Below are 15,799 nucleotides of genomic sequence, written 5' to 3' on the forward strand. Positions count from 1 at the left end.
GTCAATAGTGTTAAAACAATAATTTTATGGGAAATTTTAATGAACGTGCACATCATTAGAATTCTTGTAATATTGCTATCAGAGTGGAATCTCTGATCGGATTTTATTATCCGTAGTTAGGCCAACGGGCGTATTTATAAGATGTCTCTTACTGCCATATTCTTTGATTGAGCATAAGGGATTTTCCACAGATTCATTTCTATTGTTTTGTTGTTATTGTCACATTATAATATTTTAATAATCGGTAATAATTTGATAATAATTTGAATAACATTGTATTGTACTTGGTGTACTAAATTAAGTGAGCCCGGCGTAAACGGCGGAGCATCATCTTGTGGTCAATTTTGATATTATCCTTGTATTCATTTGTATGCCATTTTTACTGCATGTATTTATTTGTAATAAATTATATTTTATATAATTAATTGCACCCTGTTTCATTATCTGCACAAATTAACTTTAGATCTCATCAATAAAAGAACTGGCGTTTATATGTCCGCCAATAAAAAATTTAATTTTTAATTTTTCATATTTCATAAAAATATGAAATCATAATTTTTATGATTTCATATCTTATATGAAATAAATACCCGACATATTTTGGAGGTCCCACCGAGATTGATTGAGATATTTCTATAACCAATTTGTGCAATTAGTGAAAATATTACTTAATTCTTATTGGCAAGTCAAATTGTTGTTGTTATTGATTATTGATCAAAATCATGAGTGTAACAGGCAGCGACCCAGGTAATGGCCAGGTTTTAGCAGATAGTCCATCTGACCCAGGAAAGATAATCTCTAAGGTTATCAAATATGTTTATTCCCGTTTGAAGTTAGATAAAAATATAGATGAATGGACTAATGAGCTGCAGGCAAGAGCCTATGAAGAACGTGGAGATATATGGAAGTTAGGTGGCATGGTTGATAGATACCTGACATATATGGATTTGGCAACTGATAATACCAAAAGGGACCAACACCTCTTATGTGCATTGCCACCTGTTTTGTATGCATTGTTGGCAGTCAGTACTCTCTCAAAAGTTAGGTATGAGTCTATAATGGGTACAAAAATATATGTATCCAAGATAGAATCAGAACTACAATCCGCAGAAGCGAAGATCAAAGACTTAGAGTACAACCTTAGTCACAGCCATGATGCATACCAAAAGGCAAAAAGTGATTTAGAGGATTTATCTCTCCAGTATTCCAAAATTAAACAGACAGATGGATCAGCCCATAATATAGTCAATGCTGAAAGGGATCCATCTAACACTGTGGGATATCCTGACCCTCCATGTCTTACTCCCCACTATCCAGACATGCCATCACATGCTCTTAAAGCAGACCCCATCCAAGATACTCAGCAACCTGAAAGTGTTGGCATGATTACACGGGAGGCATTCACCCAATTGAGTGGGGCATTCCAAACTGCAACCGTCTTACTAGGTGCCAATAACATGGAAGCCCCTAGAAGTTCCTCTCCACATGTTCCCCTGAGAAGAGATGTTAGGGTTAAATCACCTGTGCCGTATAAGTCTCATGAAAGTTGTGAAAGTGCATGTGAGTTTGACAGTGGTGTGGGGAAGCATGTGACTTATTCCTTGCCACAGGATCACAGGCGACCAACATATGCTGAGGTGGTTTCTAGGAATAAAAATTCCCAATATTCAGATAAGGATCAGAGCTCCTCCAGCATAATTAAGTTTTTGAATACTACAGTATCCAAATTTTCCAAGAAAGGTTCTTCTCAGATAGCCAATCACTTGGAACTGTATGAATCCACTATGGATTCTTTAAAATTATACTCTGATGCTGACAGGATCAGATTCCTTCCATGGGCATTTGATGATAAGTATCGTCATTACTTTACCTCATTTGGGGAGAGAGGCATTCAAGATTGGCCAAGTGTTTTGCATGAGGTTAAATTGGAATTCGGACCGTACCGAACCACCACTGCTGCAAAATGGGACATATATAGCCTTACATGTAGACCCAATCAGAGTCCCCGTGAATTCCTCTCTGTCCTCAAAAATGCCTATGGGTTAGCATATAGATCCCCAAAATGGGAATCTGAAGAATTCAAACAGTTATTCTATGATGCTATGCCAACCCAGATCAAATTTAACTTAGCCAGAGATCTGGATATTGATGCCCCCTTGGATTGGTTGGTGACTGCTGCCACCACGCTGTATAATATCAGTGAGTGCCATGCAACAGAGGAGAGAAGGTTTAAAAAATCCCCAGAGCAAAAGGTAGCTGAAACTAAGGTAAACCCTAGTTTGGGATTTGAAAGCCAGCCACGAAGGTTCCCTCAGTCTACAGGACCTGTTCAACAAGCCCAGCAACAACAGGTAGGACCGCCCAAACAGACCAAACCTCAAAATACTAATGGATCAGAGGGGAATAATTCAGGTAATGGGAGGTCTAACTACCGTCCCTATTACAATAGAGGCCCCCAGGGGTACGGGCCCTATAACTATAGGAATTACCAGGGTTACAGGCGCTGGGATAATAGACCCAGACAACAGAGGGAAGATAGGCAGGAATCCTCAAATTCACCCAGGAGTAGGTCACCTACCGATAACCAGGGTGCCCAGCAAAGCCAAAATGTGCCCAGACCAAACAGGTTTGATCAGCTGGCAGAACAAGTGGCCCAGTTGAGTGACATTGTGAGAAAGTTGGTATCTCCAGGAAAACAGCCTGAGTCTTTTTTAGGGGCAACTCCAGGTCCCAGCTCAACATCATAAAGCAAATTGGGCCGGGTCAGAACCCAGGCCACTGTAAGGATATTAAGTTGATTGTGGTAGAATCTGATATGATTCATAATTCAATATTTCCTTGCAGTACCTCTGACCCTGAAATTAGGGCCAGGGGGGAAATGTCTAATATGTCATTTGTCTTGCAGTCTAATGATGTCAATTCATATGACCAGATGTCTGTTCCAGTGTGTAATCCCATCGTTCCAGCATCTAGCCGTGAGCCAGCTGTGACTTGTGGTGTCACACAGCTTGTCCCAAAGGAGGGGGCTGATGCTGCTCCTCCAGCTTGTCCTGAGAGACTCAGGAATGCAGAGGTCACGGAGCTGCAAAGAGGTCAACCTCTCAGACAGCAGATGGGTAAACATCCTAACTTTCTCTGTGATTTGTTCCAGGTGGATGGCAGATACTTTATGGATATATATCTCCAAAATGAACTTATCGGACCAATCAAAGGATTAATAGACACTGGATCACAAGCCACCATTTTATCTATCAGTCATTTCCAAAAGATTTTGAATTTAACATCAAAGAAGCCACGATTAAGGTCATTTGATGGCTCTTTGATAAGTGTAGGTGGAGATGCCTTACAGGTAAAAGGAACATCCTGGTTGACATTTAAGATTGGCAAGAAAACAATTAGACATCCCACATTGATTGTGGATCTTCCATATGATCGGATGATCATAGGAATCGATTTATTAAAAAGATTGAGTCCCATAATTGATTTCATTAATGAAGCAGTATGGACTCAGGTGAAGGCACCCATTGCATATGAATACTCTTGCAACACACAAGCACAGCGCAGTTGTCATGTGATTGAAGAGAAACCTAGCTCTATTGAAGTGCATTTCAGGAACAATCAAACACCGGAGGTCACAATCCTGAAGAATGGTAAACCCGAGGAAGATGTCAATGGTGCCGCTCACATCATTACCATCCAGAGGGACGAAATCAAAAAGGTAACTCTGGATGATGATATTTTAACCATTTCTCTTGAAAGGGGGAATCACGAAGTCGCGGACCTGACAAGGCACATTCAATCGATGGTACGGATTAAAAAGGTCAATGACAATTTATTGATTCCCGTACAGGTAAACAATATAGCCCGGGTGAAATTTGCCAAGTTGGATTTGAAATCCGAAGCAAGTTACATAAGCCTAGGACTCTTGAAACAGATCACCAATCCTAAAATGATTAAAAGTTTCTCTCCACAGGACCAATGGGTTCATGATCTGGATGGAGATTCCCAAAGTCATAATGTGGTTGCAAGATGCGTTTTGTCTATCTCCATAGGAAATAAAACTACGGAGCACGTTTTCATTGTGATAAATGAACCACGGTATCAAATGTATATAGGTAATGACCTTCTGCACCGATTTGCCGTACAGATTGACCTGGTGAATAACACCTTATGGTCCAGATTGCCGGGAAACCCAGAGGGATTCCAGGATATAGAACAAGCCTTACGATGGGGACAACAGATGCCCTATGCCGTAAGTATCATGGTTGCTGAGAAAGTTGAAATTCCTGAAGGATGCAAACCATTTCTTCTACCCATTAAAATAAAGAAGGGACAGAAGCTGAAGAACACAGACGCGTTGATCTGTTTATCCAACAGAATACAGCAACTCGGCCTAAAGGTAAAGCCTACTCCCCTGATCAATATCCATCAGGATCCGTTACATATGGTAATTCATAACATGGTTCCCCATAGAATATCCCTACAAAAGGACACCGTAATTGGTTTGGCTATGGATTCGGAATACTACACATTTGGATTCCAAAATGATGTTATTGGAATAATTTCTGATGAATACCTGACAGAGGAACAAACAGTGGAACAACATTTTTCCTCAACCCCTGAGGGGTTATTTAACATCCACTCTGTTTATCCTTTCAGCTCTGAAGAAGGTACATGCCACATTGAAGAATCATCATTGGTTTTCAACCATGAGATCGATGAAAAAGAGTATGAATCGTACCAGCCAGGAAAGGATAAGGTATGCTACACCCAGAACGATTTAACTAGTGAGCTTGAAGAAGCTTACGAGTTAAGTCAGCCTGAGATTTTCCCAGAATTTCAGGAGCGGGTGGAAGAACAAATCTCCATGGCTGATGCATGCTCAGACGAGTCAAAGCGTCAACGGCTAAAGGAGCTCTTCGCAGAGTTCCAGGAGATGTTCGCAAAGGATTCTTATGACTGTGGGGAAACAGACCTACACGTTACAAGAATCCAGACAGATCCCGATGCACCCCCTGTTTTTGTCAAACAATACCGACTTCCGCTGGCGGCTTACGAGTCACTATCAGAAATCGTCAAAAACTTGGAGGAGAAAGGTATCATCCGTCCAGTACACAGTTCATTCAATCATCCGATACTTGGAGTCCTCAAACCTAATGGTCAATTTCGTCTCTGCTCGGACCTAAGACAGTTAAACAAACGTGTTTACATGTCCGGATGGCCCGTGCCATACATTGACCAGTGTTTGGCACAAATACAAGGATCCAAAATCTTCACTGCCCTTGACTGTGCACAAGGATATTGGACGATTAAGGTAGATGAAAGGGATCAGTACAAACTGGCCTTTACATTTGGCAAACGACAGTATGCGTGGACCCGACTGCCCTTCGGGTACATAAATGCAGGCCATGAGTTTGCAGTGTTCATGCATAAGGCAATGCCTGATGCCACTGAACGAGGTACCTTATCCTATGTGGATGACATCCTGATAAAAAGTACAACTTTTGAGGAACATATTCAGGAGTTGAGGCATGTACTAACCCAGCTGAGGAAAGCAGGTGTAAAACTTTCTTTGCAAAAGGCTCAATGGTGCCGGAACAAGGTTAATTTCCTAGGTCATGAAGTCACTGCGGATGGAATTAACCCACAGAAAAAGAAGGTGGAAGCAGTGACCAAGACAAAATCTCCTACAAATCTCAAGGAGTTGAGATCATTCCTGGGCATGATGAACTACTCACGTAAGTTCATAGATAATTATGCCGAACTTACAAAACCTATTTTACAGTTGCTAAAGAAAGGAGTAAAATGGGAATGGAGTGAGCGTCATGAGCAAGCTGTGACCGAGCTCAAGGCCAAACTTATCCAGGCTCCGTGCCTTGCTTATCCAGAAGGGGGAAAACCTTTCTTCGTGGAAACAGGTTTCACTGATAAAAGCATAAGTGCAGTTCTTTTCCAAAAACAGGAAAACCGAAACAAGATAATCGCCTATGCCAGCAAGTCCTTGTCACCGGTTGAGGTAAAATTCAATGATTGTGAGAAAGCATTGTTGTCAACTGTGTGGGCTTTGCAATATTTTAGGAGTTTTATCCAAGGCGAAAGGATCATTGTGGAGACCGCACATCAGCCACTGCAATACTTGCAGAGTGATCGTATAAGAGATGGAAACTTGTCAAACAGCAGGATAACCGCCTGGACAATGTCCTTAATGGGATGGCCATTGGAAATCAGGTACAAACAAAATAATAAAAACCCAGTTGCTCAAGGATTAGCAGAACTCCATGACTGTACCCATACGGAACATAAAAGTGAGTCAACGGAAAATGATTTCCTGGATGAACAATCATCATCACCATATAAATCTTATGAAGAGGAGTATTGCAAATTGTTACCATGTGTGTACGTAGACGGCTGCTCCTTCCATGTCGATGAAGGATCCGAACGTACATTGGTTGCAGGTATTGGAGTCGTATGGAATAATACATTCCTGGATGTATCCGTTGGATACAAGATTGGTTCCAAAAGCAGCCAAGTTGCAGAACTTACTGCTGTGTACAAAGCCGTACAAATGGCTATCGAATATGATGTTAAGGAGTTTGTAATCATCACAGATTCTGACTATATTCGTAACAGCTTTGTGGAGTACTTTCCCGGATGGAAAACGTCAGACTGGATGAGAAGTAATAACAAGCCAGTAAAGCATGGTAAGATGTTTTGTAAAATTGATGAGATGGTTACCGCCCACAGTCTTACTATTTATTGGAAGAAGGTAAGAGGTCATTCAAAATATCCAGGCATGGATAAAGAGGGAAATGACCTAGCGGATTCCCTTGCCAAGCAAGCAACCATTGATGGAGAAGTCTTTGACGTTGATGACCTCATGGGAACTATCCAAGTGGATGCTATGACAAGAAGTCAGGCCCAAAAGGGAGCTGAAGCCAATGCGGCGCAGTGGGGCCAAAATTCCCCTAGTGAGGATCTCATTGCAAGCCAAAAGGGGGATCCAATTATTGGTCTCTTTTATAAGCACATTGAGGATCCACACAACTATCCCATAACCACGAAAGACTGTATGGGTAAGGAGGAGTTACGAATTTTGATGAAAGGTAAGTCCCAATTATCATTACAGGATGAACTGCTGATAAGAACCTCTAAGAATGGTATCACGCAATGGATAGTACCTGCAGCATACCGAGGTCTGATGTTACAACATGCACATGATGCCCCAACAGCTGGTCATCGAGGTGAGAAAATAACGTATGAGTTACTACGGGACTACGCTTACTGGCCACATATGTTACAAGATGTGCGAACATATTGTCAGGGATGTCTAATCTGCCCTCAATTCCAACCACAAGGACCCACACATCGGGCACCGCTGATGAAAAGGGGGATGTCCATGCCATGGTCAGACATCCAAATTGACTTCATTGGACCAGTAACAATCTCATCAAGAGGCAACAAGTATATGTTAACCGTAACTTGTTTGTTCACCAAATGGGTGGAATGTTTGCCGTGCAAAACATGCAGTTCAAGCGCATGTGCATCTCTGCTCATTAACCATGTATTTTCTAGATTTGGTCTTCCCCAGCGCATCGAATCCGATCGTGGAAGTCACTTCACCAGTGAGATGATGACAAAGATGTGGGAAATCCTGGGGATAAAGAGGAAGCTACATATAGCTTATCGACCAGCCTCTAGTGGTGGAGTAGAACGTTACAACCAGTCCATTGTGAACATCCTGAAAAAGTTTGTCAATGAATCTGGTAAGGACTGGGATGTAAAGTTGCCTTTGGTGCTTATGGCCATCAGAGCCACCCCAAGCACAGCAACTAAGCTTTCTCCCTTCGAGATGATCACGGGAAGGAAGATGGTGCTACCCCAGCATTTACTTTACAGGACAACAGACCATAATTTGATCAATGCTACAACATCGCATCAGTATGTGGAAAATTTACGCAAGCACCTTCAGCATGCTTTTGCGTTCGCCCAGAAGAATATAGAGAAAGCCGCCGTGAGTGCTAAGACATACTATGATCTGAAGACTACACAGAAGGAGTATCAAATTTCCGATCGGGTGTATCTCTATAACTTCGCTCGGGATCAAGTGAAGGAGAGAAAATTCCTACCTTCCTGGAAAGGTCCCTATGTCACCACTGACAAGTTATCTCCAGTGGTCTATAAGATCAAAATCCCTAAGGGGGATGAGTTTATTGAAAAATGGGTGCACATTAATCAGCTACGTGTTTGTCATCCTAGTGCACGACTTCGAGAGATTGAAGGAGTTGGATGAAAAGAGGTGAAAAGACTTTATGGTTCCAGCTAAAGAGGGAAATAAGGATTGGTATCGTATGAACAGAAAAACGTTATCTGTTATTCTACATCTTTAACGCATACTAACCCATCCTGATGTATAGGGAAAATGCAAATGTGATCGCACACTACATCCAGCACTCTGCCCTCCATGCTGGATGAGACATTGGTTTATATTTTGGCCAAAGCATAGTAAGCCACTCACCGCGTCAAGGCTGTCTCATGAGTGGTCCCTAACTTTTGTTCCTACCTGTTCATGGGCCATGACAGCCACATCCTGATGTATGTTTCCTCTGTAACAAAATGTCTCCCAACTCACCTCTGAAACCAGAACTTACTCTGTTCAAGAAAAGAACTTATGCCAATCAGAGGTATATGGTATTAGTAACTCTTTTCTTGCAGGATAAAGTAAAAAAAAATGTATATACTCATATGTGTCATATAATATTTTATAGGCGTAAGATGTCATCAAAGATGATTGCCATTATCTACGTCGTCCTGATCTTGGGGAAGGAGTTCCATGCTGAGCCGATTGCTGTGCCAGGTCCTTCATCGGGGATCATGCTACAAGATACAGCGGGGTTCATCTTGACGAACAAGAGGATATTATCCCAGAAGGTCTACATCAGCCTGGATCCACGCGTTTTCGTTGAAAGGCAATTCAACGTATCCAAGATCCAGTCATCGGAAATCCAAGCCTGGTATCAGATGCACATCGGATATTCCCAAGGACGGATTACGCAAATCCTGGAGCAAGCAAGGAAAACCTTGACCAGAGAACAGTTTTCTACAGACCAAAGCGATTCATGTTTTTGCAATCGTAGCCGCCATAATCTTTGGCGTAATGGGCACTGTTATTACTACCGGTATGACAGTTGCCGATTCCATCTCTATCAAGACATTGGAACTTGAAGTTGGTTCATTAAAAAGGAACCTATTAAACATTCATGTGGAGATGGAGAATCAAAACAAGCCTTTATCGAACTTATATCCTGTTTTGCAGGATCTATGGGATGGTTGAGTTTGTTGACCATCCAAGTCATGCGTTAGATAAGGTTCTCCAGAAGAACTTTAGTCAAGCTCTGGTTGGAACATTATAAGCTAAGTCTACGCATCGAAGAAGATAATGAAAAGCCCTTTTAAGCATTCCAAATACATTCACATTTTATGGAATATTTTGGAATGAAGGGGGATTTGTTGTGCATTTTCATAAGTGTACAATGTATCTGATGATACTATATTCAATATGGATGATCATTGCCTTTAACAACATGTGATCAGCATGAACCTGAAAAAAACCAAGATGGGTTCATAGCAAGTTCAATGTGTTAAAAGTGAATATATAGAGAAGACTATACTTTTATTATTGTTTAGAGACATGGATTTATCTACACAGGTTTCTCTAAACTTGTCTGTCTGAGGAACAATGGGTGTTTCATGGCTAAGCCATGATCTGATAAGAGACGTCCATAAAACACATCTGGTGTGGAACAGATATCTATTCATATATTCGCATATAGATATATTCCTGTGTGCATCTATTTAGCGTTTGAACTTATTAATGATTCATATATACTATGCAATATTGATGTATTATAACCAAATATTATTAATGTATCTTTATATGTCTATATCTCACTGAGAGGGTATATTCTAGGGGATATAGAAAATGTGTTTAAGTGGAAATTTCTTAAATAGGGTTTATTTTAGAGGAGCTGATGTTATTTCAAACATCATTACTCAATAGCTGAAGACAGTTAAGGTACACAAACCAGAAAAACCATCATTACTCCTATCTGCCCCATAAATTCAGGGATTAGGAAAACTTCTGATACCGCCAGTCAGTCTGAGCAAAGTGTCAGAAAGAGCCCCTCCTAATTGATTTAAGGTGTGAAAGGGCAAAGTTTAAGTAGTAATAAAACAATCTGTATATATGTTAATTCTTAAAATTCAAAATTGTTATATGATACAACAGTGCCATCAAGTGGTAGATGGGCAGAAGTTTCTTAGGAATGTCAATTAGATGACATCATCCCCATGTTTAACATACGTCACACCCCCCTTATCTAATTGGTAATCCCTAATCCAAGAGGGGATGGGCATAGATAAGGATTGGGATATCTGATCCAGTTTTGGGGGAGAGCAAGAACTTCTTCACAGACACTTCACAAACTTCACAAAAAGAAAAACTTCACAAGGACTTCTTCACAACGGAACTCTTTACAAAGATTCATTCATCAGCATCACTTCACACGTCAGGAACATACCATAGGACGGGACATATCTGAACATTGGAAAGCTGGGTCCATTCTAAAAGTTCTTTATCCCAAAGCCAGGGGTAATGTATAATCTATTTCATTTGCAGTAATTATAAATCGCTCCAATTGGCATATAGTTGAGACCCCATTATTAGTGGGTCAATAGTGTTAAAACAATAATTTTATGGGAAATTTTAATGAACGTGCACATCATTAGAATTCTTGTAATATTGCTATCAGAGTGGAATCTCTGATCGGATTTTATTATCCGTAGTTAGGCCAACGGGCGTATTTATAAGATGTCTCTTACTGCCATATTCTTTGATTGAGCATAAGGGATTTTCCACAGAATCATTTCTATTGTTTTGTTGTTATTGTCACATTATAATATTTTAATAATCGGTAATAATTTGATAATAATTTGAATAACATTGTATTGTACTTGGTGTACTAAATTAAGTGAGCCCGGCGTAAACGGCGGAGCATCATCTTGTGGTCAATTTTGATATTATCCTTGTATTCATTTGTATGCCATTTTTACTGCATGTATTTATTTGTAATAAATTATATTTTATATAATTAATTGCACCCTGTTTCATTATCTGCACAAATTAACTTTAGATCTCATCAATAAAAGAACTGGCGTTTATATGTCCGCCAATAAAAAATTTAATTTTTAATTTTTCATATTTCATAAAAATATGAAATCATAATTTTTATGATTTCATATCTTATATGAAATAAATACCCGACACCATACTTACCTTATATACATGCAGCATACATAGTGTTATATGTTACTTTGGGTGAACTTACAGTTTTCCCATATCAATGCAACCTCATACCCAGGGCTGTGACCCTTTTTCCCTGTCAGTTGGGTATTTGTGAGGGAGGTTGTTTATGACCCCGCTACATGGGGGCCCCCCACCCTCCTTTACCCTTGTGCCTTGTGTTATATATTCCTTGTCATTTGATTATGTTTCAATAAAATTACATATATTTTATATGTGTGTTTTCTATCTTTATGAGGTTATTGGTTTGTTTAGTTTGTTGACTCAGTATAGTATATGTGGCGAAACCAACCTTGCCACTGGGTTTTGGAGGGGCCTGGCTACCAGCCTCTTGCCCCAGGATTATGGGCCCTCTCATCAGCCCATGCAAAACTTAAACCCCATGGCGATTTGACTGTGTTTGTGGCATCTGAGCGCTCAGATCCAAGCCATATGGGGACATGTGGGGTTTTGAGATGTGTGACAGAACCATATGTCTTTGTAATTGTATTGTATGTTATGTGAGGGTACCCAGTTAGCTCATTTTAGTGTATTCATGTTGTCTGAGTGCCATTCACCTAATAATATGCACTCAGACTTGAGCTGTCTGGGAATGTGTTAAATGTCTATGTGTATTGTAAAGGGTGGGACATTGTATGTTTGAGTAAGTGATGTCTGTTCCATTGTCCCCACGTGTGTATTGGCCATTCCCCTTTGTCCTGAGAGATAATTGAATTGCTCCTCGAGTGTCTCCAGGGCAGAGAGGAGGAAACCATGATGCATTGTGGGGATGTGTTGTAATATATTGATTGGTTGTATTTCAAACCCCTGTGGGCAGTACTATGTTTTTGGTTTGTGAATAAAAGAGGCTGTACGTGAAGTACAGTCAGTTCCCGTTTTACCCTTTATCATGTTGAGGCTGATATTTGGGTAACTGATCGACGCGGGGGATTGCTATACACTGGGAGATTTGCTATACTCCCCTGGCTATAACTACTAGCTCTTGTAAGAGCTTGTTCCTGGTTCCTGCTCTCTGGATGTAGGTCCAGGGTGGGTAGGAGACGGTGAGACCTCAACCAAGCTTCGGCGGTTCGTGGGGTCTGCAGTGCGTACGGTGTCAAGTGGAGTGCTTGGAGTCCTCGGAAAGCACTAGGAGCATCCATTCAACGGAGGTGCCCGGTCGGGGTGCTAGGAGATCCGTTACAGTATACTAGACCCCAGTGTTATCTACACATCCATTTTGAGTTTTTTCTTATAGGTTGGTCTAACTGTTTGTTTAATTACAGAGAAACTCTCAGGATTCATGGACTACAAAAACCGTGAAGTAGCACGGATATCCAAACTGGGTTCCGTATTCAGTGAAGGCACTTCAGCTGACTCGGAAGCACATAATGTAAAAGCTAAAAATCAGGGATCTTCTCAAAAGGCGCATCAAGCTTTGGTGGAACAAGGCGGCCCTGGAAAACTATTTGATTCGTATTATTCCCAGGGGTCTACGGATCCAGCTCTTTCCGACCCTGGAAACCACTGACGTGGTGTTCACAGAGAGGTGGGAAGATTCCCTTAACAAATGTTCCAGGACGTTGATAGAGCTCCTGATTGGGCTTGACCGCGGGTCGCTTGAGCAGACAGAGAAAGAAATTGATACAGTCAAGGCAAAGTTACAAGAGGTTCTCAATAAAGAGGACTTTGATAACTTTGACACTTCACTCGGGTCAGATCTAGACACCTGGGAAAGGAATATTCAGGAACAGAAATCTAAGAAATTCCAGCGGGATCTCACGGACTTTCAGTCCAACAGAGTGTACAGGTGGCAACAAAGGCGTGATAGGAGTGGGTCGGTGACAGCATCCCTATCAGGAATCTCACTTACCTCTGACGATACATGTGGAGAGCCTTTTTTAGGAACACGGGGGGGCGCTGGAGGGCGGCACAGAGCGAGCCGGATACCAACATACACCAAGCACCCCCAGACCAAAAAGGAGAACTAGAAATGTGGAGGCGACAAGCAAACGATACAGGAAGAATTAAAGGTAATGAACCTCTCTACATATAGGCTCACTGACACACAGGTCCAGGTCCTCCAAAAGAGACTCACTTTTGCCCCGTCGGGCAAATTTTATTATTTTACGGCTGTAAAGGACCTTGAGCTGTTTGGTAGAAAGCTTCTTTTTTAAAAATATTTTGGCAGAGGTGATAGTACTGTCCAATTTACTACTGAAGCTGAGAAACAGGCACTCAGTGATTTATGAACAGATGAACAGGAGGCACCACCATCTGCCAGCAAGATACCTCATCTGCATCTGTGCCGCCGATCACAACATTTCCCCCAAAAACATCTGTGCCCAAATGTTGATATTTTTGTGAAGCTGGTCAGACATGACTTTGAACAGCTGGCGGGCTATTATGGCCATAAGAATCTGACTTATGACCAACATCGGGCCATTAAAGAACTTTGTGATTTGAAGGACATTGTGATTAAACCTGCGGACAAAGGGGGAAATGTTGTGATCTGGCCTATGTCAGGGACACCTTTGATGTATTGAGGAAACTCAATGGGGTGTCGCTGGAGGGGGACATGTGGCTGGTTACGTGTGATGTAGAGGCCCTGTACACGTCGATATGCCACGACCACGGGATCAGGGCCTACCAATATTTTATGCATATGGCAAATTTAGATCCGGAAATTATTGTGTTTGTGATTGAGCTTCTGGACTTTATCTTGAAACACAACAATTTTACATTCAAGGACCGCCTCTTCCTACAGCTCCGGGGAACAGCGATGGGGCGACTTGTGCGCCCTCTTATGCTAACCTGTTCCTCGGACTGTGGGAAAGAGAGATTGTCCAGAATCTCCCGGAATATGGCTCTGTGGTCTCGTGGTCGCGGTATATTGACAATGTCCCTTTTATCTGGCAGGGCACGGCGTGCCGGCTCTGTCCTTTCTCCAGCAACTTAATAACAACACCCTTAACATCAGGCTGACATGGCACTATAGCCAGGACAGGATGGAATTCCTGGACATACTTATCAGTAGGGAGAGGGACGGCCGGGTCCCCACGGATCTTTACAGGAAGCCTACCTCCACTAACACTTTGTTACATGCCAAATCTGCCCACTATCCACAGACAGTTAGGGCCATTCCGGTGGGGAAATTTCTGCGTCTTCAACGTGTTTGCTCCAGTGATAAGAAATTTGAGATGCAGTCTGGAGAACTATCTAGGAGGTTTCAAAATAGGGCATATAACCAAGTTGACATTAAGAGGGGCTATACACGTGCCAAGTCTGCAAATAGGGATTCTCTCCTGACCAGCAATAGACCAAAGACTGACAATGCCAGCTGTCGATTCATTACCCCTTTCAATATGCAGTGGCGAAAAATCAGTGAAATACTCACTAAATACTGGCCTATACTGCTTTCAGATAATGACTTGCGGGCGACACTTTAAGACTATCCCCAGGTGACATGGCGACGCTCAAAAAATCTTGGGGACCTGCTTACCAGTAGTCACTATGTATCCCCCTCGCCATCGTACATCTTTGGGAGTAAGGGGCCAAAATAGGGCTCCTATCCGTGCAATAACTGCCAGGCATGTAGATACATGGTTTGGTCCTCCACATTTAGGGACTCCGAGGGCAGACATGAGTATCACATTGTACAACATATTACATGCAGGACTGCATCTGTGATATATCTTATCACCTGCCCTTGCAAGCTCCTGTATGTGGGGATGACCACCAGGGAGCTGCGTGTTAGGGTATTCGAACATACAAGTAAAATCCGCCAGGCAGCTACCACTGTACAGGATGAGCTGACCCAGTTTCAACCCATAGCCCTGTATTTTAGGGACCATCACAAGGGGGACCCTCGAGGGTTACAATGCATGGGTATTGATAGGGTCTCCATGGGCTGCCGGGGAGGGGATATTAAGAAGAGCCTCCTGCAACTGGAGACCAAATGGATTGTTCTACTTAAGAGTGAGATCCCTAAAGGTCTCAATGAGACTGTTAGCTTCAAGTCTTTTCTACAAATCGTGCTTTTTAAATTGACTATATGTTCGTTGTTCTTTTATCATGTATTCATTGTTGTTATTTGTATTCTCATAGTATATCTGAGTGCTGCAACAGTGTGGTCTTTTTGGAGATTTTTCGAACTTTGACCTAGAGGAGAACGTCTCTCTATGGAGCAATGGACATTTATCATTCATCAATATTACAATACTTATCCCACTGCGTGGGAAGTAGCTGTTGCTCACTGTGTCCTTCACCCTAATTGGTTGACCTGGGTTATCATGTAAAGTGGGTGGTTGAAGGGTCTTACCACGCGCTTAGCATCTATTGCCCCTGTGGCTATTCTGCTCAGGGCCCTATTGCACTATGCACTTTAATTGGTCCCACATTATTATTATTATTATTTATTATTACTTGTATATTTTTTACACATATGTATTATTCGTGTCA

This window comes from Bufo bufo, chromosome 4 (assembly GCF_905171765.1).
Source record: "Bufo bufo chromosome 4, aBufBuf1.1, whole genome shotgun sequence".
Taxonomy (NCBI): Eukaryota; Metazoa; Chordata; class Amphibia; order Anura; family Bufonidae; genus Bufo; species Bufo bufo.